The sequence below is a fragment of the Lynx canadensis genome, chromosome C1 (assembly GCF_007474595.2).
Source record: "Lynx canadensis isolate LIC74 chromosome C1, mLynCan4.pri.v2, whole genome shotgun sequence".
Taxonomy (NCBI): domain Eukaryota; kingdom Metazoa; phylum Chordata; class Mammalia; order Carnivora; family Felidae; genus Lynx; species Lynx canadensis.
The window spans coordinates 130494497-130520893 of NC_044310.1; positions in this window are offsets into that span (position 1 = coordinate 130494497).

Sequence of the window (26397 nt, forward strand, 5' to 3'; positions counted from 1 at the left end):
CATTTTCATCTGAGCCATACCTGAGTCAGAATAATATTCGGAGTTAATCAACTCTTCCCCTCGATCCCCAATTATTACCACTTTTGAAAATAAGTATCTTTCTGTAATAGATTATGTTCACTGAGTTGGAGCTAAGAGAGAGAGTAACTAATCTGAAGAGTTAATCAACAGTCCCTCCCTGGTTCCTAAATAATGGTCATGATTTCAACAAATTCTTCAGTTTGTTCTTGGCAAATGAGTCTTCCTATGTTGTCTACAGTGTTTTAAAAACTCATGCTATAAAATGCTTATTGTAGACACTTTAAGCAGGTGTACAGAAATAACTATGATAAACCAGCAATGTGTGATGAATGACCTTTCAGACTTAGCACAGATGACTGGCAAATGCATGTGAGAAAACAGACTTTTCTAAGCAGTTCACATGGGAGATGCTGTACAACTTAGAATCATCTATCAGAGAAGACTGAGCTGGCATTAATTCTAAAAACCCGTTAGTATAATTCTTCAATTAATGGATAAGTAAACTGAAAATTAGGGTAATTAAGTGATATATGGAGTCCTGCAGTCCATTAGTGCCAGAATCAAGACTAACACCAAGGTTTTCTCACTATCAATTCAGTACTTTCTCACAACATTACACTAAACAACAATAGAAAAGTGATTGATGAACTATGATTATTTAATCCAATCTACCTTGGTTTGAAAACACCAATTCAATATTTTATTTAAGCCAACTGAAACCGAAAGGAGCAAATCCAAACTTAAAGATATTGAAGGCAATTACTATTCAATCCGTTATGCAGTTAATAAATACATCTAGAAAGTATGCTACATATTACCGAGTAATTCATCTTCCCCAAAGACATGAATTCCGCATGTCATACTTTCCGTTTAATAGCACAAACTGTAGCAAGTAGATAGGTGTGTGCATATTTTTCTGACATGTTTATTAAAGCTGTACAACAGCTACTAAATAGATATTCTGAGAGCAAGGAGTTCTAATTTCAAAGGAGGCTTATTGACTTCTATTCAGTTTCTTATAGGAAAGCCTTGGGGAAGGGGTCTTTAAGAATTTGGTGGATGAGGAAAATGGTATAACTGGAACAGAGGTGAAAATTCAAGAAGTTGAGGACAACATAAGACTACAAAGTTACTTCAAGAAGTGGTAGAACTTTATACTTTCTTGAAAAGTTTGCCCAGGGCTGGCCATGTTAATCACAGTTGACAATCACTTTTAAACTGTCTATTGCTCTTACTGGATCATAAGAGGCAAATCTAACTCTTTTGACGTTACTTTTGTGAGTCTAGTGAGGACTGAGATAACCTGCAGCCCCAAAACCTAACTCTTAGGACTAAATATGAAGGCTGCCTCCATCAACATTCCAGTATTATTTATTCTGGAAAATTATTTCCCAGAAAGATAAAGATATAAAACAGTAAATAACTTAATTGTTTGCTTCACGATCTTCTCCAAAATGCAATAATCTAAAAGGAATGCGCTCAATCAGACTTTTTCTAGAACAACAGTTTTATTTAGGTAGGCAGCCTTCTGAGGACAATAGATGGTTCAAATAGGCAAAGAGATCACTCATCCCAATATTAGTAACTCAGGAACACTTATCTAAGATCCTTACCTTCATTTGTCCACAGAACCTAAACCATGATATCAAAAACTGTACCCAGTCCAAATCAGATTCAAGCCCTAAACACCTAACTTCAACCACCGAAGCCTTAAACCCTAGAAATAACTATTTCCCATCTTCCCCTTTTAAGAAACTGAATGTCTCTTAAGGTGATGCTCTCCCTTACTCTAACAAGTTAATCAACTGAGCTTTCTTTGATCAACATTTTAATTTGGTGGTCTGTTTGGGGAGTTGTCAGCTGACATTACTAATAGCAAAGAGGGTTTTTGGCCAAAAGAGTTGCAACTACTGTATTATTCAGAAGATGTATCTTAAAGTTTTTGCTAGGACGTTGATCTATTTATTTTTCCATTATCACTTCTTTGTTAGATAAGAGTTATGGGAAGTATTTGTGTCAGAAATTATTGTAGTCAGCATTTTATGTCCTTTTTCCTGACGGTCACTCCACAAACACCTGTAAAATACAGCTGCTAGATTCTTCCCACTACTGACCTGCTGGGAGACAGGGCAGCTTTGCCTGGCTTTCTCTTCCTTCACTCTCTCCCTTGCACAGGAGTATGCAGATATAGCTGATGCCTTGGCCACCATGCTGACTCTCAACTCAGCTAATTTCTTTGCTCCCCGTGGAGGCATGAAGAGGTCCTGTTAACACCAAAAGAAAAGCTAGGAGTTTTCCTAAAGGCTACTCTGCCTGACTGAGCTGTGAGCTGAGTTTCCCTTCATGTGACCTCCCTCCATTTTGTTGAGGAGCCAGGTGAGGAACATTTCTATCCCTAATTCCAAATGTGAATGTATGTGGGGGAAGATAATCCCCTGAGACTAGGAATTTCCCTGAACCTACAAAACAAGCACTGTACTTTGAGGCAGAGAGAAGAGATGGTGGCACACCTGTGACCAACTGCCTCTGTATATTTAATGTTCCTTCTGTCTGCAATCCAACAAGGTCAGAAAAGGCAGAATCAAGGCTGGCTTCATGGGCATGTGACCTGTGCAGTTGTACAGGGTCACATACTTGGTTTAATACCCGGTTGTCACTGTCTTGATATTGTCATGATATTTGATCAAGGGACCTGCTTTTTCATTATGAAAATTACATAGGTGGCCCTGGGCAGGCTTTGTTTTTAGCTTTTTTTCTAGACACCATGGTCCTTTATGTAGAGCCTTAAAGTCCAGTGTCAAATAGAAGATGATAAATTCTCTAAAATTCTCTCTTGACAATCTTGCCTTTCTTGCTGCAAAATATTGCTGCCTATCTTGAAGAATCAAAAATCCAAGTTTAGGTAATGAAATTTGAACTCTCCCTTTTATTTTTGGGACAGAGAGAGACAGAGCATGAACTGGGGAGGGGCAGAGAGAGAGGGAGACACAGAATCGGAAACAGGCTCCAGGCTCTGAGCCATCAGCCCAGAGCCTGACGCGGGGCTCGAACTCACGGACGGCGAGATCGTGACCTGGCTGAAGTCGGACGCTTAACCGACTGCGCCACCCAGGCGCCCCTGAACTCTCCCTTTTGAAGCTACTTTTTAATAATTTTAACCTCTAGCTGGCCCAAGGCAGAAGAAATCTGGAGAATGCCATGTAAACAGAATTTTATATATAATTAATAAAAACATAAAAGCAAAATACAAGCAGCACTAGTTAAAAAATAAATAATTGGGTTAAATATTGGTAATAAATATGAAAAAATTTCCTCTTTTGTAACAAATACAGATTAATAAAAATAAGATAAATGCCACAGTGGAAAAATATGAAAACATACACAAATACCCCATTAATATGTAAAATAGTAGTCATGCTTGATTAAAAAAAAAAAGAAATGCAAATACAAGGAAGTATTTTATCTCCCAATCAATTGTAAAATAATTTTAAGGGTTAAAAATTCCTTCAAGATTGCCAATATCCATTCTTATCTGTTGCTGACAGTAGAACAGACTACACTATGCATAACCCAAATTTTCATGTTATTTATTCATTTCATCCAGTAATTTTACCTGAAGTAATTTACCATAAAGAAAGGTGCTGTCAAACAGTTATGTATAAAAAATTCACAGCAATGTTATCCATAGTGTAGACAGTATGACACTAGACATGTAGAAATAATCAGAGATGCAGTTCAGAATTTATATGTAAAGATGTTCACTGTAGTGTTATTCATAATAGAGACAGTTCCCACCTTTGTATACAATGTTTTCTTGAAAATATGTATGTATTCAGAATGCCAGTAGGATGAAAAACAGACTTACATAAAATAAAGATGTTTCTATTCCATGAGAACCAGAAATATCATAAATCTCTAATAAAACCTTGCCAAAATTACAATTTCAGTGAAATACTCCCAGATATCCTACTTTATATTCTACTTTGTTTCAGTTTTATCTTGAGAATGATACTTTTTCTTATTAGTATCTGTGGTTGTTTCATTCTTATATTATCACATAATAATAAAAAAAAAGAATTCTGAAAAAAACAAGTCCTCAATTAATTGCACAAACTTGAAGAACCAAAATCAAATAGGCTAATGTTTTTGTTCATTATCTGATTTACTCATATTAAGGATTCTATTCAGCATGTGAGATTTGTTTTAGGGAGAGTAGCACATATTTCATGAGAATTTGGATTTTGAAAATGAAATACATAAGTCAAAACCACTATGGTTAAAAAAAATTAAAAGTACCCAAAGTACTCAACATAAGTCTTCAAATAGGAGAATTATAAATACTTTACAGGAAAGCCTTTCAATTCCTTGGAATACTGGAGGAGCTATTCCAGGTGGAGAAAATTTTAGTTCATGGGCTTTCTGGACAACATACACAAACTTAGCTGTTTTAGGAGTAATTCGACTGTGGGTAAGGAAAAAGTTTTCCTCAACCCTCTTAGGATTCCTCATTGGGTCTGAAAATTAAACTGACAAAAACAGATTCACAAGTGAAGAGAATATACATTCACTTAATACAGCCTAATGTGACACAAGAGACTTCCTAAGGCAATTAAAACCCGGAGAAACAGACCTGAGTTTTTTTATGAGCAGTGAGATGAAAAGTGGGCTATCCTATAGAAATATGATAGGTAAGACAGTGTGAGGTTAGTGGAGTAAACTGGGAAACTTAGCAAGACTTGTTTGTTCAGATTCTTGATATCTCTTTGTCTTCACACATAAGGATTGTCCTTTCCTTGGGGTATCCTGAAGAAACATCTCACATGAGGGTTTTATAACTTGTTTCAGGAAATAAGGGGGAGGAGAAAAGGTCAGAATGAGCTTTCTGCTTCTGCTATTTTCTAAAACTTCTTCAGCTTAAAATATTTAATATTTCCAGTTGCCATATTTTGGGATAGTGTGCCCTGAAGTGCATCAGAACATCATCCCAATGATGAATGGGCCTGGCAGGTCATGATCATGGAGGAGACAACATTCCTGCAGACATCACATTCTACACTTTTCCTTCTTTACTCCTTTGAATAGAGTTGCAGGTTAGGTTTGTGACAGAGCTGGCCTTCCCATGATTCAAGGTATTGGGCCAGAGTTAAGGGAAATTCTTTCTCCAGGATCTGGTAAAAAGAATATATTACTTTGTATTAATATCACACACTAATAAGTCTTAGATACATATAAGAAGACAAATAATAAATATGTTGTAAATTACTGTAAGTTTTTCTTGACATCTCTATTTCCAGGATGTTAACATAAATGTCAAGCTCTTATATATTCCCTTAACACCTCCTGTTGTAAACAATACTAGCAACTTTCTATAAATGTTTATAGCTCTCCTGATTTACTGTAAGCTCCCTAAGGACGAAGAATTTGTCTGTGATACTTTGTTTTATTCTTAGCACCTAAAAGAGTGAGAGGCACATACAATGTGCTTAATAAATATATACTAAATACACAGAAGCAAGTAAACATTTGTTGAGCAAATGAATGATTAAGCTCCGGTTGAGAACTTCTGGAAATCTGCTTAAGACCAAACGCTATCATCTCAGGTTTTCCATGATTCATCTCATGGATTTGCCATAATTAGCCCTGATATTCCATGTACTGTATTTCAGTCAGGCCGAATTAGCCTTGACAGTTACATCATTCTCAAAATGAACCATCTATGTTCAGATTTTTTCTTTTATGTACTCCTACAGCTGATAAAACGATATAATAGAAAATTATTGCTTAATAAATGTTGAGCTGCATGTAAATGTAGAGCAGGAAAAGCTTTTCCTCTACCCTGTTATGTTTACTTGTTTGTTTGTTTTTTTACCAATGGTGTGTGTGAATGAATTTAAAAAAAAAAAAAGCAGGTTAACAAATTATATCTGATGTTAGTATTTTTAAAATTTTTTTTAACGTTTTATTTATTTTTAAGACAGGGAGAGACAGAGCATGAACAGGGGAGGGTCAGAGAGAGGGAGACACAGAATCCGAAACAGGCTCCAGGCTCTGAGCTGTCAGCACAGAGCCCAATGTGGCGCTCAAACTCACAAGCTGCGAGATCATGACCTGAGCTGAAGTTGGACACCCAACCGACTGAGCCACCCAGGCGCCCCATGATGTTAGTATTTTTTTTAATTAATTTATTTTTTTTTTGATGTTAGTATTTTTTATAAAGAGAGGGGATTTACAGAAAAGAAGTGAAAAGCTCAAAGAAGTGGTTAGACTAGAAGACTTGTATACCACCTTAACAAAGATATAAATTGTGGTAAGGTAACTAGGAAATAAGGGCTTCTTAGTAAGGTTTGTTATGAAGACACATCTCTAGGTCATCTTCAGTCTTATGGGCACGGAAAAGGCATGATCTTGACACAAGGGAAATGTATGCTCTACTTTTAGGCTGAAATGAATAAGGCAGAGGGTTCTTTTTATGCATACTATTTCTCAGTTGCCTTCCATGCAAAATAATTCTTATGCCAAAGTAGCAACATTTTGGAGTGGCTTATTCTGACTTCCATTTAAAATCTCCCTTTTTTTGAACATTCTAGCATTTGACCTTGCGCTGGTGTTGTATTTGCACTAGATTGGTGTATGTTCCACACCTTTCAAAAGAAATTACAACTACAGGGACCCGTTATATTTTAGATTCCAAAACCTTTCTTTTGTCTCTTTAGTACACTTGTTTATACTTTCTCTCCATAATCCAAGAGAAAATAGTAGATATTAACTCTTCCCAAAGCCTATTCTAGAAAAGTTCTGTGGATCAATAAATATGCTTTGTATTGGGAAAAAATGTGTAAATCACTTTCGTGGATATATGAAGTGAGAAATGATTCAAAAAGAGGAAAATAAAATTCTACCTCTAAGCTATACTGGTTTATTTTTCTCTAAGCCTTACTATCTCAGCGTGCTGCATTTATTTCTTTAAAATTAAATTTCTTGAAGGAGAATGTCATTCCAGCCCTTCTTTAGTTGGCCTCGGATATTTGCATATAACTACCATTCCAGTGAATATGGGTTTTGCTTAGCAATTAATCAGTGTCGGATGCCTGCCATTGTAGAAAGTAATTCACATGCAGATAGTTTTCTTAACTTTCCTCATTGAATTCCAAAAAAAAAAATGTATGAAGCATCTGGATTTTTGACATACCTCTGTCTCAAAAGCTGAAGTGATAATGTTTTCATTGAAGAGATGTAAAACACCTGGGGTGTTAACATTTAATTGAAGCTTGTTTTTTTTGAAAGAACAGAAATGAATTTGTACTTTGTCATAATTCATTTCCCAGAAGATGCAGTTGCTCCACAGAAATCAGACAATAGAACTGTTACCTCATTTGATTTTTAGCCAGATAATCAGATTGAACAATATCTAACAAATATTAATGATATTGTAATGAAAGCACTGAAAATACAAATAAATACTATCTTGTGATAAATGTATATTTCATTCAACAAAAGCAAATACCGTAAATATAATTTTTACTTTTACTTTTTTCAATCTGTAATACCACCTGGCAATATTCAAAGACAAGTGTGCCCAGAATAATCTTGTCTCATTGAATTTCGAAGAATGTGAATTGTGCTATTTAACTCTTACATATAAACAAAACTTATAATAGAAAAGAAGATTTTAATAGGTTAAATGTAAAAAACTTCAGGACAGTAGTCTTGGTAAATCATACCATTTTAGAGAGGGAATCTTTCACATTTTAAATTAAAAAAAAAAAAACCCTGAAATTGTCAATCTTCTTTTCTATCTTCCTTGTCCATGACACTAAATAGAAGCCACAAAATTGAAGGATCTTTATACACAAAAATTTAAAATCACATGTTCATGAAATAATATAATTTTTTTCATCTTTATTTCTGATGAGGACTTAGAAAATTAGTGAAGAATTCTTTAAAGGTAAAATCATTGTTGCAAGATTTTTCTTTTTTTTTACCTCAATACCCAGGATTTGTTGTCTCACCTTCGAAGGATAAAGAGGTAGACACAAAATAAAATGAGCAGCAGGCAAAATATTAGAGTATAAGATTAGAAAGTAAGAGTAGTATCAAAGCTCTCTTTATAGAGAGAGGGCACTGGAAAGTGAATGTGCCGGACTATAAGCAAGGGTCTTTGTTTTATAAGGTTCTAGTCAGCACTCCCTACTTTTCCCCCTTGTTCCTTCTCAGGTTCTACCTTTATTGGCTAGGTAATCCTAAATGCCTACTCATTCATTTTTGACCGGCTTATTTCCATTGTGTGAGGGGTGGTCTATGGCTATACCGTTCCTTTATGGTCTACTACTTATTTTTAGTTAGGTCTTTTGTTAAATTCCTGAGGAGAACCTGAAGGGGAGTTGGTGCTGTCTGTTACATTCTTAAGAGGAACCTTATGCCCAGAGAGGGTTTGCTGTGGTCAGATGCACCCAGCTCTGTTTATCCCCATCCAGGATCCTCAGGTCTTAATCTTTCTCTCTCTGCCTATTTTATCCTATCTTTCCCTATCGAATTATGACATAGAAATATAAAATGAATACATTTCACAGGTTTTATTTAGCACAATAATTAATGAGGGAACCAACAATGTATTAAAAACTAGTTCAAAGAATTTGAGGAACACACATGTAAAGACAAATAGAAATACTGAAGTGAATGTGCAAATACATACAAATTTGGTCACTATCCATTGGGCAATGAACAATTACATCTCCACTGGACAAAATTCATTTGCATTTCTAACAAAAATATTTATTTACATTACTATCAGTTTTCTACAACTTACAGAATTATAAAATACATTTAAGACCATGAAAAGCTAAAATAATCTGAGTGTTCTGGACAAGCCACCAGTAATCAACTTTGCTCATTTGAAAGTCTTTTACATTTTTTCTTGATTTATAAAATTTGAATACTTGCTATCTGTTTATATGTTAGGGAGCAAGAATTCCTATCCTCTCAAAGTCCTTCTAGCTGGACTAAGAATCAAATTGACATGAGACAGATTAACAGGAGAGAATCAAATTTAATAGAGTACATACAGGGAATCCACACAGACATGGAAATTCCAAAGGCAGTCAGGCAAAATGAGGTACACATATCATCCTGAATTAAGGAGAAAGGGGTAGGGATATGGGACTCTCGGGGCGGGGGAGGGGGGGCGGGAAAAGGACCTCACAGGACAATAAGAAGAAGAACAAATGTTTGGTAATTAGATATTTGTCCTGCCATACAGATGGGTCACTCATATAAAATTTATCTTTGTTAATAGAAAGATCCCAAAATTAGACTCTTCTATATATTTAAGGGAGGGGCAAAAGTGTCTCTTGAGTCTGTAAGGTCTTGATTGCCTTCAGCTCAGAACAATCTTCACATCAAAGTAGACCATCTTGGGATGGCCTGACATCAGCCCCTACAATACAAGTAACTGCAATTAATCTTTACCAAGGATAACTTTAACCTTATATACCATTTCACATGAGCATTTATGTAGATGTTTCGTCTTCTTTTGTAATAATTTTTAATGCAATATGAGAGAATACAATGAGTTATTTTAGGGATAAATTAAATTAAGGGTTTCTTAACATGATAAAGCATGGGACTCTTGGGGCGCCTGGGTGGCGCAGTCGGTTAAGCGTCCGACTTCAGCCAGGTCACGATCTCGCGGTCCGTGAGTTCGAGCCCCGCGTCAGGCTCTGGGCTGATGGCTCAGAGCCTGGAGCCTGTTTCCGATTCTGTGTCTCCCTCTCTCTCTGCCCCTTCCCCGTTCATGCTCTGTCTCTCGCTGTCCCAAAAATAAATAAACGTTGAAAAAAAAAAAAAAAAGCATGGGACTCTACAAGTATAAGAACAAATTTGTTTTGTAATCTATGGTGTCATTCTATACATAGTTGAGTTTATATGTAAACTATCATGTGAATGTGGTAGACTTGGTATATTTGTCTAAATGCATATTTCAGGGATAATATCTAAATCTTTCATCAGATTCTTAATGGGACCCCACAGTTTCTAAAAAGGTTAAGAACTTCTTCTCCAGAACAAAATTATTCTGACCTACTTGTCTGCCCGCTATTATTTCATTCAATCGTTTGGACTATTTATAGCAGGAAAGTCAGCTGGACTATCACAGACACTCAAACCTGCTGGCACGACAAGCAGATTTATCTAAAAATCACCCTGGGAGCTCACACTGGGTTGTCTGGACAGTGAGCTATTTGGGGGAACCTTGATCTTCCCACTCACTTACACCTTATTTCATCAAAACTGAGTGCAACACAATTGAGTTTCTCATAAGACTGATGGCTTCCTTCTCCCAGTAGGAGGCACCAAATTGACCCTTACTAGACAACTCCTGAGAAGTCTTGGTACCTTGACCCCATCTTCCCTTCATGCTAGTAGTCTGATTACTTGCCAATTACCACATAAGGGAAGAGAGCAATGGGCAGATGAAGTGCCTTTCTTAGAATGCAGACACATGCTACCCAAGCCATAGAGAGCCCTGGCATGATGCCAGTCTATGTGATGCTAAAGAGGATCAGAGGACCTGTGCCTTCTATTCTTGATGAACTTTGGTTGCCAAGTTCCTCAATAAAATCTATTCCTATTTCTCAACCTATGCCATAAGATGCTCTGGAATGTATGCCCAGGGTTAGGGAATACAGTTGGTGATGCAAAAGGGACATAATTTTATAACAGGTGTTGACTGTAAAGAGGTCAAAAATATGCCTCAATCACCATCATAATATGTATGTATTCTTTGGTTTTCAGAGTATTTATGAGCTTGCTGGAAAAAAAATGTATGCGTTCTAGGGGTTCAAACAAGTTTGGTGAACTTGCGGGGAGGGCAGTGGAAACTAAGTGGTAGGCAAGACTCCAGGGCCCTTCAGGCATGATCCACTATTAGGAAAGGAGACAAGTATGGACATCAGGATTCAGCAACAGGGGTGAATTTAGAGAGGAGGATATTATGGCAACATCATTTGGATACATTCCTGACTCAGTCAATTTGGCAGCATGTGCACATCACGGGCAAGAAAAACTTACAAAACAAACATACAAAAAAAATAGTAGTTTTCCTTAAGCTTTGGGACCCTAGTAATTGTTGGGGAGCTAAAATGTCCTGTCTCCTTCAAGGTCCTTTTAGCCAGACTAAGAATCAAATTGACATGAGAGAGATTAACGGGAGAGAATAAAAGTTAATAGCAAACATATGGGGAATCCAAACAAACATGGAAGTTCCCAAGATAAACGTATTATTTTGAGGCAAAATAAGGTATACATGTCATTCTGAACTAAGGAGAAAAGGGTAAGGAAGAAATGCAATTTAAAGACAGATGAAAAATATTAAATGTTTAGTAAATAAATGTTTGCTAGACCACTCAAAAACAATGACACATAGAGGACTTTGATCAAATAGGACTTGTTAGGTTCCTCCCTATCATACCTAGCTTATACCAAAATGTAGTTCTCATGGTGATGGCCTCTTTCTGGAGCAGGCCCAATATCTATTTTTTTAAACTGTTTGATGAGGAGGTCAAGATTTTCCTGCATCTACTGGGTTTTGATTGCTTTTTAACTCAAAATAATCTTAATGCCAAAGAAGCTCATCTTGGGGCAGCCCGCCCTTCGTCCCCAACATAATTCTGATGTAGTGACTCTATAAAAAACGGATCATAAAGTGATAAGAGAGATTTTTTTCCAATGCTAGAAAAATATGCACAGGTTGTCCAGAACATTAGAAAGCATTTGTCAAATGCCTGAAATGAGAGACATTTGTGAGAACAGCAGACTGAGGGAGATTAGTCACAAGATGAAAAGACTAGAAGTGAGCTCTGAGCCATCACCTGGAGCAGCCCAGGAACAGTGAGGGGAGCAAGTATCTGAGCTGCATTCAATAACAAAATACCAGCAGTTCAAGCTGGTGATGTCAAGAATTTCAACAGCAATAACATAATTTGAACTGCCTATCCAGAAATGTTTGCATGCATTGCCATATAAACATAGGTATAGATTTTGACATAAAATTACTTATTACAACACAAATGGCATAATCTGTATTGTGTACAACTAGCTCTTTCACTTCTTGGATGTATCTTAGATACCTTTACAAATCAGACTCTAGACTCACAGAGCTTTAGTTTAAAGCCTGGGTTCTCAACATACTGAGAACACCCCCACTTTGTTTGGGCTTTACACTTGTGGCTTCCTTGGCCTTTCTCCATCTACATAATTTGTATCATTCTTTGATACATATATCTTCTCAAATATCACCAAGCCCCCCTTTTAATGCAGTTCCCTGTTCTTCTCTGCCACACTTTTTTTCCCATCACTCTGTAGCAACTAGCCCTACTTCATTTTTCTTGATAGCACTTATCACGACTCACCTTGACATTTTGTATTTATCTGTTTATTGTCTACCTTTCTTATTGAAATGTGAGCTCCAGGGGGATAAGGACTTTGTAGGTTTTATTACCACCATATTCTCCAAGGCCTAATATAAAGTAGGTTCTTGATAATATTGTTAAAAGGATGAATGCCTCAATTATTTATCATTCACCAATAACTGGTGATTATCAGTGGTATGAGTTCATGATAACCAACTTGTCCTTCATATATAAAAATATGGATAATAATGCTACCTAGTACATATGGTAGATGTAAAGATGAAAGATTATTTTACTAATTATAATAATAGTTAATACTTACTGAGTATGCACTGAGCTAAACTCTCTTTTACTTGCTCTCCAACCTATACTATAGAGACTACAGTTAAACCCACTGATGAGTAACCTAAGGCCAACAAAGTTCAGAAATGATACTATATGATTTTTATCCCAAGCAGCCATATTCCAGAATGCTATCCTCAAAACTACATTCATGCCACTTCCTTGACACATATAGCATGGGCCCAACTAATGATGACTAATGTTGTTGGTAACATTATTATTGTTGTCATTGTCTTGTGCTTTTCATGACCATATATGTTCTATCACATGGATATACTATATTTTATTTAACAAATTCCCTGTTGCTATATTCTTAAGCTGCTTCCAGGGCACTGGGTGGCTCAGTTGGTGAAGTGTCCAACTCTTGATTTTGGCTCAGGTCATGATCTCAAGGTTTGTGATTTAGAGCCCTGCATCAGGCTCTGCACTGACAGTGCGGAGCCTGCTTGGGTCTCGATCTCTCTCTCTCTCTCTCTCTCTCTCTCTCTCTCTCTCTCACTCTTTCTCTGTCTGCTCCTCCCCCACTCTTGCACACATACTCTCTCTCTCACACAAAAAAGCTACACCCATTTTTATAAATCACTACAAGCAATGTCTCAGTGCAATACATGTACATCTGTGTACATATATACAATAAATTTTCATAATTGTAATAGGCATGTCATTTTGATATATCTTACCAATTTATACTTTCAAGACATTATACTTTTATGCTTTGAGGCCCATAAAGCATCTCACATATTTGTTGGTCCCTTAAGCTTTTGTTTTCGTCATCCCTACTACATTTTACTGTTAAAAATTCACAGACTCATAATCTCCTTTGCAAAACCAAAACAAATTTGTCCAATTCATGTCAATACCCAAACCATTTTGTTTGGCTTTGCTGTTTTCCTTAAGAATCTGTTTTATCTTTGTTTGAATCATTTGATTCTAAAAGAAAGTTTCCAAATTTATGTATATTTTAATGAAGATGGTGCTAACATTTTGTTTATTTGATCTTGAAATTTCTAAGTGATCATAAGAACTTCTAAAAAATTATGAGCTACTCATATCTGTAAATATTTTGGGGAGCTTAGCCTAAAGTGTCCTGAGCAAAGGGACCTCTAGAGTACTTACTAAACTGCCATAAAGGTGCTCCCTGACTTAACATTATTTCAGAAAATATTTAGGCAAAATTAGAAAAAGAATTTAAATAGTATACATCATCTTAAAGACCAAAGATCACCCAAGAAATAAGCATATTTTAAAGTCAAGATATACAAATCATGTTTATGGTCTCTAGCTCGTTAAAGAGGGCAGCACAAGTCGCTGTAATCCTTTCTTGAAAACATGCCTTAACAATGCCACTACAGAGATTTCTGAATGCTTATATAAATACTGAAAACATCCGAAGCAGTTATGGCTCAAGATTACAATTAGCATTTCTTAATGGAATAGAGTACCTGTAAGATGCTAACTTGTATAAACAAAGTGTGAAATGTGGCTACAATAATTTTAATTGCTATCACTTTTCCAGTGAACCTTTTCAAAAGATACTTGAAGAGGTTTGCCAACTTAAATCGTCCAATTATTTGGAAAGCGTTGCAAAGTACTACTTACAAAAAGCATGTAAAATAAGGGAAGTACAGATTGCATATATTTGATTGCTTCCCCCACTTTTGTACAGGCAAGCTAGGAGTGTATGCGTGTGTGAGTGTGTGTGTGTGTGTGTGTGTGTGTGTGTTCCTCTGTGGGATATTGTTTAAAATTCAGAATGGACTCTTATAGTAGTCCTCCTATTCATTATCAATGAGATCTATTTTACTTCAAATAAACATGAGATACTGTTTTCTTGCTGAAGGTTTAAAAATAATATTTAATAAAATTGAGTGCATAGAAAAAGCCATGACAATTGCAGGCAAATTCCCATCTGAATACATTTGTCAATTTTTTTTCCTGTGTATGTAATACAAGCTTACCTCAATATGGAGCCAAGAACAAGGAAGAAAACAACTTACTTCATCCTTTTCCTTTTTACCCTCAGTGCCATCCTCTTAGTTCAAGCCCTGATTATTTGTGCTAAGCTGGTTGTAGCAGCCTCTTCTCTCTACAGAGAACTACAAATTGGTTGGATTTGGCAGTAAGTCAGCTTTACCTCCAGTAAAAGGTAAGCCAGTTCAGTAAGCAAAAACAATTTTATCTGAGCCACAATCCAAAAGGAACAACTATCATATTTTTTAGGTACCCTCATTATATCTAAAGCATTATCAAGAATGATTTTAGGCATTCGTTTCCTGAGAACTTCATTTGATAAATTTATATACTTTTCACTTTTCAGATATATGTTACTTTGATGTTTCTGACACATATCACTTTGTTGTTGTTTTTTTAACTGTGTGATTTAAGAAGCCTAAGGGAATACATCCTAAAAATTTAGAGAAAAATGAAATGAATTTTCATTTGTAAACCTACACATTTATCATCATATTCAATTAACTCGGAAACCTGTAGCTAGTAGGAAACACCTACTATGTGAAAGATATTGTAGGGTGTTTCAAAGAAGGTGTAATGATTTAGGAGTTGTGATCTCTGATCTCTGTAACAGAGAGCTCACAATTTCTTTAAAGGAATACTATAGAGTCACATAAAGATAAAATTCAAGGGAGTGTGTGATTTGGCAGGATATGAGAGATGTAGACAATGAGTACTATGTAAATTCACAGGATGAAGAGAATATTCAGCACTTTGCTGGTGAAAAGCCCTTTGATTTACTCATCTTCAACAGAATCACTCTGCTTTTATCTGTTTTATTTGTTTATGCTCCTGGCTAAGATTTCATCTAAAGAGAGGGTTCTGTGTGGGAAAAAGTTAGTTTGAAAATCACCATTCCCATAATGAAGTGGAGCAGAGGCAAAGATTTTTTTAAAACAATATTGGGTAATCTAACTTATATACATATGCTTGTTTTTGTGATGCATCATGTGGTGCTTTGGGAGCATGTTGATTTACTTCCTAACCTGCCAACCTGCCATGAATTTCAAAGTAAATATGGATGCCAGTGTCTTTTCAAATCTTTCAGTCACCTGCTATTGCCTAAAGAACAAAACCCAAACTTTTTAGCAGAGCACATTCCCTATTGTGTTTCCAACTTCCTTTTCTCTTTATTTTTTAAAATTACAACCTTATACCTGATAGCACAACCATACCACCCTTGAGATGTCTATTTACAATGTTCATTATTCAAATGAGAAAACTGAGGTTCAGTATGGTCATGCCCCAGTGGATGAGAGGCTGTTCCATAAATTTAGGTTTATATGCTTCTAACTGTGTGCTCTTTCTTTAACATGCTATTTCCCATGAGACATTCACCTCTACAGTGCCAGTGTTAAATCCATAATACTTACTCAATATATGTTTGCTAGATGAATAACAATCAGGAAATTGGATATAAAAGAGAAATGTAAGATAAAATTCCACCCTCAAGCTTACCTCCCCATGACTGGGAACAGGGCATAAAATTATCAAAGCATTTCCTAGTTTCTCTGTATAGTTTCTTCTTTGGAGGAGGATGGTTTTCCAGTCCCTGACGGGGTCCAAAAACTAATTGTCCATTAATCTCAGAGGCAGACTATTAAACTGTGAGAGCAACACTTTGAGAATTTCTGATACCTCTTCTAAAAAGTGAAATTGCTACAGTGTCACAGCTTTCTAGAATATTCCATGGATGCTGTGGGCAGGTGACGATGGGAGAAGTAAAGACAGGGTACATAAATTATCATCTCATCAAAAGGGTTAGAGTGATTTCTACTTCTTTTGTAGCTAAGTACCTTTCTTTACTTTGAGAATAGGTTTTTCAAACAAAAATAACAGATGAAGTGTCAGGTTTATACAGTTCACATATTTGAAAATACTTCCAAAGAGATACACTTTTATCCAGTCAAGTTAATATCACACACGCGCGCGCGCGCGTGCGCACACACACACACACACACACACACACACATACACACACACACACACCTTCCTGCCGTTGATTTATTGGATTTTTAGATAGTGTTTGACAAGCTCATTTAATATCTCCCAACTTCCCAGGTAGGGTTTAAGAAATGATGCTTGTTTCATCTGCCAACTCAGGAAAACACAAGTCTTTGTAGAGAACTTACTGCTCATAGTAACAAAATTTAGAGAAAATGTTCATATCATTCAAAAATACATAAGGCAGAATTGAAAAGAGTTTCACCTTTTCCATAATAGTACTTAATAAAATGATAGCAAAAATAAAAATAAAAAAATATAATAAAATGATAGCAATCTATTTCTAGTACCAAGAGAAAATGAATTAGATCCATGTAAAACTTTTCTCCTGAAGAATGAGTGTGTATCTATGTGTGTGTGTGTGCGTGTGTGTGTGTGTGTGTGTGCGTGTGTATGTGATTCCCATAGAATTAGCGGCTTTTGAGGAAATGAAGGAGAATATTATTAAACTGTGTAAGTCAGCACAATAAAATGTAATAGGAAATAATATTAAATAAATTCTCTTATTCATTTGACTTTAGAAAAAAAATGACATACACCTTAATTTGTCCCAGATTAATAAAATGTTCTCAAATCTTCCCTGGTATCTTCTATTAAGTACAATATGTCTATGCATTTTATCTTTAATAAGCAACTTGGGGTAGGAAAGGTTTTGCTTTGTTATGAGAACTAAAGAGTTATTTTATCCCTGGTGCAAACCTTTGCTTCTGGATGGGGGGCTGTTGCACCTTAGTAAAACTGGCAATCCTTCAAAAGGGTTCTGAAAGCAACTATGATATTTGAAGATAAAAGCATGGAGACATTGCCTGCATTCTGTCCTATAAACCTTAGGGGTAAATCCTTTGATGTTCAAATGAGAGGACCTTAAATTCCTTTATCTTTCTACTTTTAAAATACTGTCCGTGGATTTTTTTTAATAAACACTACATTCAATTTTCTACACAGAATTACTGCTATTTTGTAGGCAGCCTAGATAAGTATATTCTATTTTAATGTCAATGTCTCATTACATTTATTTTTCATATCTTCACTAAGACAGACTATTTCAAAGTAAGTGGAAATCTTGGGTATCATTAATTATATTATAGAATTAAAATAATCTAGAAAATTCAATACCGAAGAAATATTTACTGTCCCATTCATTAACCTGTTATCAATCAGCATTTTATTATATTTAAAAATTAGCAAAACTTAAAATTCTAGTTTCATGCTTCTCCATGGCTATTATTAAGCATCTCAAAATGAATCTGAAAGAAATTATATGTAACCTGAATTGCCCTTTGTTGCAAACCTATTTACTCATAGAGAATGTCCAGTCTTCTGCAAATCCCCACATGTACATTACAACTATTTTGGGGATTTTTAAGGAAAGTCTCATACATACTCCAAAACTTTAGCCTGTTCCCTGAGGACACAGATCTGTGGCACACAGGGCTGCTGTGACTCATTAATGAGGTGCAGCCTTCCTGCGCTGCCTTCCTCAGCTTCTCTGTCTCTCCAAGGGCTCTCCCTGGGCAAAGCCCTTAGTATGTAACATTGCTAGACAGCACTCTGAAGCACCTATTTTCATTGACCTTTTGAAATTAGAGAAATTTTATTTTAATATGATCAAATATGCAAAACGGTAGAAAAGACATTATAATCTCTGTATATCCACCAGTCAGGTATAGAACATATTACTAAATACATTTGAAGACCCCTGTATAACCTACTCCTATAACATCCCACTGTTTCTCCATATCATTTAAATGTATTCATTTATATTTTCATATGCGTATATATCATTAATATATAATTTTATATGATGTAAATATATAAATGGTATCACAATATATATACTTCTGTCTTTGCCTTTGCCCTTTCAACATTATGATTATTTTGTTCAATATTTATTTTTCAGTGTTAATTTCCTAACCTTTTTCTCTAGTTTAAGCATTTTCATTACCATATAGTTTTTTCTTTGTATATCTTACCAGATTATTAAAATCCAGAGTAATTAGACATTGTGCCATTGACACATAGGAAGAGAATTGGAAGAAATAAACACAAAGAATGAATCATATATAAATATATATATATATATGTGTATATATATATATACATATATATATATACATATATATATATATAGGAGCTCATGTGAGGGAAAAATTCTGATAAAGGAGTTTGGAAAAACTGATTATACTCATGGGAAAAATAGGATTTTTACCTCATAATGTGTATGTATACACACACACACACACACACACACAAAAATCAATTTTTTTTTTGAGAGAGAGAGATGGCACAAGTGACTGAGGGCAGAGAGAGAGAGAGAGGGAGAGGGAATAGAAGAGAGAGAGAGAATCCCATGAGGGGCAGAGAGAGAGAGAGAGAGAGAGAAAAGCAGGGATCACCCGGACTGGGGGCTCAATCTCACCTGATGCAGGACTCAAACTCGTGAACCATGAGATCATGATATGAGCCGAAGTCAGTCAGATGCTTAACAGACTGACCCACCCAGGCGCCCCCCCCCCCCAATCAATTTCAAGTGAAGTAAATCCATGGTACTCTTCATATAACTTTGGGATCATGTGATGGCTTTGTAATGTGTCAGCTTGCCAGGCTGAGCTTCATTTCCCCAAAGTCTGTTCCTTGTATGCTTCCTGTTAGAAAAGGCTGCTGGAGAGATTCTCTGCTCATTCACAGGGAGGAGCAGCCAAACCTACAGTTGCTTTGTCTTCCCTGGATTTTTTTTCTTCAGTTTTTCTGACTACTGGGCTAAGTGTGTGCTTACTACCATGACTAAGAATCCTAGCCTCTGTTGGATAGCCAATAGATGCCTGGTCACTGATGACAGAGGCAATAGAAAAGATACGAGTTTTAGCCCGTCTTTGTGGGATTCCAGCCCATGTTCCTGACATGCTGGACTATGTTATCTTCCTTTCCTGACTGCCTACCCAGCAGACTTCAAGTTCTAGCATCAGACGCAGAGACAGTCTTCCTGGAGACTGCTTAGGCCACACGTGTCAACCCCAACTACAATCATAGTTGCATTATTCTCTGGAAGCTTCCTCGGCTCCAAATAAAACAGATTTTGTTGGATCTTGTGCCAAAATTTCACTGGGTGTGTGTAAACTCACTAAGGTTTTACAACTGCCATAGGAATACTCTACACAAATATATGAATACATTTTCTCCATTCTTGAGGCATAATCTTAATTCTATGTTAAGTTGCAAATATATATTTTTTAATGTTTATTCGTGAGGGAGAGAGAGACAGAACATGAGTGGGGGAGGGGCAGAGAGAGAGGGAGACAGAATCCGAAGCAGACTCTAGTCTCTGAGCTGTCAGCACAGAGCCTGATGCAGGGCTTGAACTCACGAGCTGTGAGATCATGACCTGAGCTGAAGTCGGACACTTAATTGACTGAGACACCCAGGTGCACCAATTGCAAATATTTTTTAAAAGATGAATTTTGGGGGCACCTGGGTGGTTCAGTCAGTACACATTCGACTTTGTCTCAGGTCATGATCTCACAGTTCATGGATTTGAGCCCCATGTCAGGCTCTTTTCTGACAGCTCAGATTCCGGAGCCTACTTCAGATTCTGTGTCTCCCTCTCTCTGTCTGCCCCTCCCCTGCTCACACTGTCTCTTTCTCTCTCAAAAATAAATAAACATTAAAAAGACATTAAAAAAATAATTTTGAATTTATGGTTGTTAAAGTTACGGGTGTCTAAAAATATCAATCATATATATTTCTTTTATATTTTCTAAGTCTAAAATATGAACTCAATTAAAAAATAATTTTTGTTTTGTGATTCATATGTTATCAAATACATAAAATTGTATTTCCATACCTTTTTTAAATGAAACACACAATTAAGTGGCATACAACTTAAACATTCAAATTTGTTACTTAGGCAATCAAATCTGCTATCTGAATATATCCAGAAAATTCTGGATCTTAAAGCAATTTTTAATACCTAGGGAAATTAAGAGGTGTTCTAAGTTAGATCATTATCTCTTTCCATCTGTTGGAGCTGTAGACTTCTTTTTTTAAATTTTTTTTATATTTATTTATTTTTGAGAAACAGAGTGAGACAAAGTGTGAGTGGGGGAGGGGCAGAGAGAGAAGGAGGCAGAATCTGAAGCAGGCTCCAGGCTCTGAGCAAGCGGTCAGCACAGAGCTTGATGCGGGGCTCGAACCCACGAACTGTGAGATCATGACCTGAGCCAAAGTCGGACACTCAACCCACTGAGCCACCCAGGCACCCCTGGAGCTGTAGACTTCTTAAAATTTAACTTTCAAGGGGAACCAGGGTGGCTCAGTTGGTTAAACATCCAACTCTCGATATCAGCTCAGGTCATGATCTCATGATTTGTGAGTTTGAGCCCAGATCAGGCTCTGCTCTAACAGCACAAAGCCTGTTTGGGATTCTCTCTCTCCCCCCTCTCTCTCCCTCCCTCGCTTGTGCTCTTGCTCCCTCTCTCTCAAAATAAATAAACATTAAACAAAATTTAACTTTCAAACTTTGAAGATGAAAGGAAGGTTAGCATGGTTGAGAACAGATTCTAATATCCCTTTCTTCCCACACTTATCAAAGTCTTTCTCCCTGGATCAAAGACATATTGTACTCTTTCTACTGTGAGTGATGATGTAAATATTGATGCAAGCCAGGGTTACATCTCACATTTTGTAACTCTGTACTCTATCATACTTCTCAAGCACATCAAATTTATTTTAATTACTGGAATGGGCTCTCATTTTCTTTCTCACCCCACCAACTCTGAGATTTTGTATATGCTATTTCTTCTGTCAGAGACATTTCCTCCATACTTTTCCAAACTTCCAGACAGGGATCGTGTCTAACTTCATCACTATATGTCCACAACTCCACAACTACAGCATGTGTGGCACATAATAAGCACATAATGAAACCTTCTTTGATCAATTCCTGATAGAATTTCATGCTATTCTGTATTTTCCCTCTAATCAGCCACTTTCACCTTTTAAGCCCTTTTCCAATGAAACTTTGTGAGAGTGTCTCAAATCTTCCTCTGTAACTTACAACACCCAACAGAAAATATCTCATGAAATCATTCCCAGCTTTTCTCCCTTTATCATCTCCAGTAAAGAAAGATAGTATTTTTCTGCTTTCATAACCGTTATCTGTAAATTCATTACTACTGTGATCAGGAGTAACTATATCAACCAGACTCTGGTTGCAAATTGCATAATTTGATTAGAGTTTAATAAACAGACTATTTACAAAACTATAGGCAGGGTTTAGAAGAAAAAAAAAAACAGAATACAGTGCAATTCTCGAGGGCAAGCAGCATTCTTAACACACGTAAGTGGGGAGGAGGTTATAGAACTTTGTAGAAAAGAGTTATGTGGAGAGTGCCATCTTGAAATAGTTGTAGCCTTTAGTCTAAAGAAGCCACCAGGCCTAGGCACTCACATAAGAGGGAAGAGAATGACATTCTGGCATTGTCTCCTCTGTCTCTCTGTTTTCTTGCTGATGAGTCCCTTGGGCCATAGCCCAGAAGTAAGAGAGCCTTGTTGCCATACAGGTCAGCCTCCATGGACAGAGAGCAAGATGAAGAAGTTTAAAGCATAGATATTAAAGACAAATGAAAAATATCCAACAAAATAATTAGTACTATTCCTATAAATAAGAAAATAATGCATTTGCTTAATGTTCAAAATGCCAAGTACTTTATATATGCATCTAACCATAAAAATTCTTGAAAAATATCAATAATATATTAAAACAGTATTAAAATCATAGATTGAAACTGATGAAATTTGTTTTGGATCAAGACTAAATTAGAAAACATGTCACGTAGGGCACTGGGTGGCTTAGTCGGTTAAGCATCTGACTTTGGCTCAGGTCATGATCTCATGGTTAGTGAGTTGGAAGCCCCACATTGGTGAGCTTGAGCCCCACTTTGGGTGAGTTTTAGCCCGGCTCTGGGCTCTGCACTCTCTCTCCCTTTCTCTCTTCCTCTCTCTCTCTGCACCTTGTAGAGGTGTGTGCCCAATCTTCTTGATATAACTGTGCTCTCAATTTGATCTTTAATATGAAGAAACTGATTTAATATTTCAAGTTCAGTCTGGTACATATAGCATATGGGCTATACTATTCTGTATTTCTACTTATATCTCCTTGTGTTTTTATGTTTTTATTTGTGACTTTTCAATCAGATTAGTTGTTGTGCTTTTTCTCAGGCAATGCTTTTCAAACTTCAGGATGCATTCAACCAACCACTTGGGGAGCCTACCAAAATCCATTTGGTTGAACCTCATCCCAGACTTCCCATTCAGTCAGTTTGGAGGTAAGGGAGTACAAATCTGCATTTCAAACAAGTTCCTAGATGATGCTGATGGTACTGGGGTACGGACCACACTTCAAGGAGCATTAATTTATGGGATTATACAAACCATTATCTCTTAATGTAATTCTTAAAAAAAATACATAATCTAGAAATTTTAGTTTTTGAAAAAATACAGTTTTTATTCATATTTTATATACATTTCTATATATTTTATGTGGGTTCACAGAAGTTTTGGAATCTAATTATATGAAGAGCTTTAAATTGTTACATTATAATTTAAAATAATTCAAGGACTGTTGGGGGAAAATGATTCTTTATACTAAGAATGATGAAGACACGTGATGGATTTGGTTTTAGAATAGTGAAACCTACTGAATTTGGTCAAGTTTTGATTTCTTTATTTCTTTCTTCATTTATTTTTTAATTTTTTTAGAGAGAGAGAGAGGGAGGGCATGAGTGAGGGAGAGGGGCAGACAGAGAGAGAGAGACAGAGAGAGAGAGATTTAAGCATGCTCCATGCTCAGCATGGAGCCCAATATGGGGTTCCATCTCATGACCCTGGGATCATGACACAAGCAGAAATCAAGAGTCAGACCCTCAACCAACTGAGCCACTCAGGCACCCTTGGTCAAATTTTGATTTCTGATTGATATTTAAAATTTAGGAATTCCAACATAACAGCAGTAGCACCTCAGTCAAGTTATTACATTGCTTAATTAGACTCACACTATTATATAAGCAGATATAATACCATAAGTGGATCTAGTTTTGAATGTCAGAGGCAAGTATTTTAGTCACTAATACACTAAAAGCATATTTCTCATTGGTAAAATTAATAAGACAACTTTCAAATCATTAAAGTCCACTTCCATTTTGAATTTAAAGCTATGAATTTAATGACTAAACTTTAGATTAAAAATGGAAATACATAATTCATGTTTATACTTGCTTATCTTTTCTATTTCATTAAGGTATATTCATTAGGAATTTATCTTATTTTAAATCATGTTATGCTTGACAAAAATATCTTGATATTTTTGGACAGGCCTTATTTGTCTTTCTTTTCCAACAATTACCAGGGTACTTGGCATAGAGTAGAATCAGGATACACATATTTTGATGAGTTCATACGTAAAAAGGGCATAAAGTGCTGTACACAATATAATGGAAGTATGTACTGGTGACAAAAAGCCCAAAAGAAGTGGTCAATTCAAACACTGCAGAACCACTGTTCCAAGGGAATTTCTGCAATGATGAGAAAATGTTCTGTATCTATACTATTCAATATGGTAGCTACTAGCCATTCATGGCTATTAATCATTTTAAAGTTTATTCATTTAATTTATTTAGAAAGAGAGTGTGAGCTGGGGGTGGGGGAGGCATGGGAAGCGAGAAAGAATCCCAAGCAGCGTCCTTGCTGACAACACGGAACCCACTGCTGGGCTCAAACCCACAAACCGTGAGATCATGACCCGAGTCAAAACCAAGAATCAGACACTTCACCAAATGAGCCACCCAGTTGCCCCTATTAATCATTTTAAATATGGTTGGTGTGCTTGAAACGAGAAACTGAATTTTAAATTAAATTTTAATTAATTAAAATATAAGTGACTAGTTGATGGGGGTGGGAGGGAGGGGAGAGTGGGTGATGGGTATTGAGGAGGGCACCTTTTGGAATGAGCACTGGGTGTTGTATGGAAACCAATTTGACAATAAACTTCATATATTGAAAAAAAATAAAAAAAAATAAAAAAATAAAAAAAATAAAAATATAAGTGGCTAGAGGCTACTATATCATAATGATAGTGCAGTCCTAGAGAGAGAAGAGTGGTCTGAAAAGCCTTCATAGAAAAGGCACACCATGATGTGATCTAAGTCTTTAAAAAAGAGTTGGTATTTACCAGGTAATTGCCATTGAGTAGGTTTGGAGTGAGGCTCCAGAAGCCACACTGTTTGCACACTGCTCACCCCATAACCCCAGCAGCAATTCTAACATTCTATATGCTTCAGTGAGTAAAGTTTGAGACATACAAGCCTATTCAAGGTATAAGATGAAGGCTGAAGATAGTGGCCTAGGAAATGTAAATATTTAAGAAGTAAAGACAGAGAAAAAGACTAAGTGGGCCTGCCAGCTCTGTGGAACGAGACAAGGAGATGTTTCTTGAGAATCAAGCAGAGAGTGGTGGGAGATGAATGGAGTGGTCAGCAGTTTATTGCCAGAATTCAATTAAGAGGCGGATTGAGGCAACAACAATGGATTTGACAATTAGGCAGCTGTTGGCCGTGCTCTTTGCGATTCAGTGGAGTGGTGCTAACTGCCAGAGGCTTCGTGGTATTGATACATGTGTTAACTTTAAGCAGAGCAAAAAGCAATTTTATGTAAGTAAAAAAATGAGTTTCTTCGGGAAGAGCAGAGGAATTGCAATTTGGGACAAGCAAACTATGGCGAACCACAGTGAAATCCGAAGAGACAAAGGGAAGGTCAACTTTTATTAGGTTTTAGGAGGAAACTGGGGAAGTCTATTTTGAACAAAAGTTTATTGGAAAATAACAAGAGTTCGAGGTTGTGGCAGTTTCTCAATGGCTGCAAACAATGGTTACTGTGTTGTTGCTGCAGCAGAGAGGGATGCTCCTTCCTTTTCTTGAAAGCAGGAGATAAAAAATAAATAAAAAAGGTGGGGGGCAACTGGGTGGCTCAGTCAGTTAAGCATCTGACTTTGGCTCAGGCCACAGTCTCCCAGTTCATGAGTTCAATCCCTGCATCAGGCTCTGTGCTGACAGCTCAGGGCCTGGGGCTTGCTTCAGAGTCTGCGTCTCCCTCTCTCTCTGCCCCTCCCTTGCTAGCGCTCTGACTCTCTCTCTCTCTCAGAAATAAACATCAAAAAAAAAATTTAAAGCAGGAGATAAATTATTATGTGAAAAGAGCCCTTCTTTGTGAAAATAATTCTTATCTGCCTTCTTCCTGCTGGTCATGCAGGTTACAACTAGCAGTACGTGCATGACAGCTCCCCCTTCATTGCTTCCCAACTCCATTTTAAACGAAGTTTCCTTAATATATTTTTACACATGGGAGTTGAAGGAGTGAATAATTATTGTGAGGATTATGCTATGGAAAGAAATGATAAGGCAACAAATAAGGAAAGTAGGTTTAAGCATAGCTTTTTTTTTAAATAGGGAATATTCAAGTTTATAGTGTAGGGGTTCAGTATAAGTCACCCAAAAATGTGCCACTTTGACATATTGATTATTTTGAATTAAAGGTGTTTGAGAAATGGCTGGTGCAAGAAAGACAT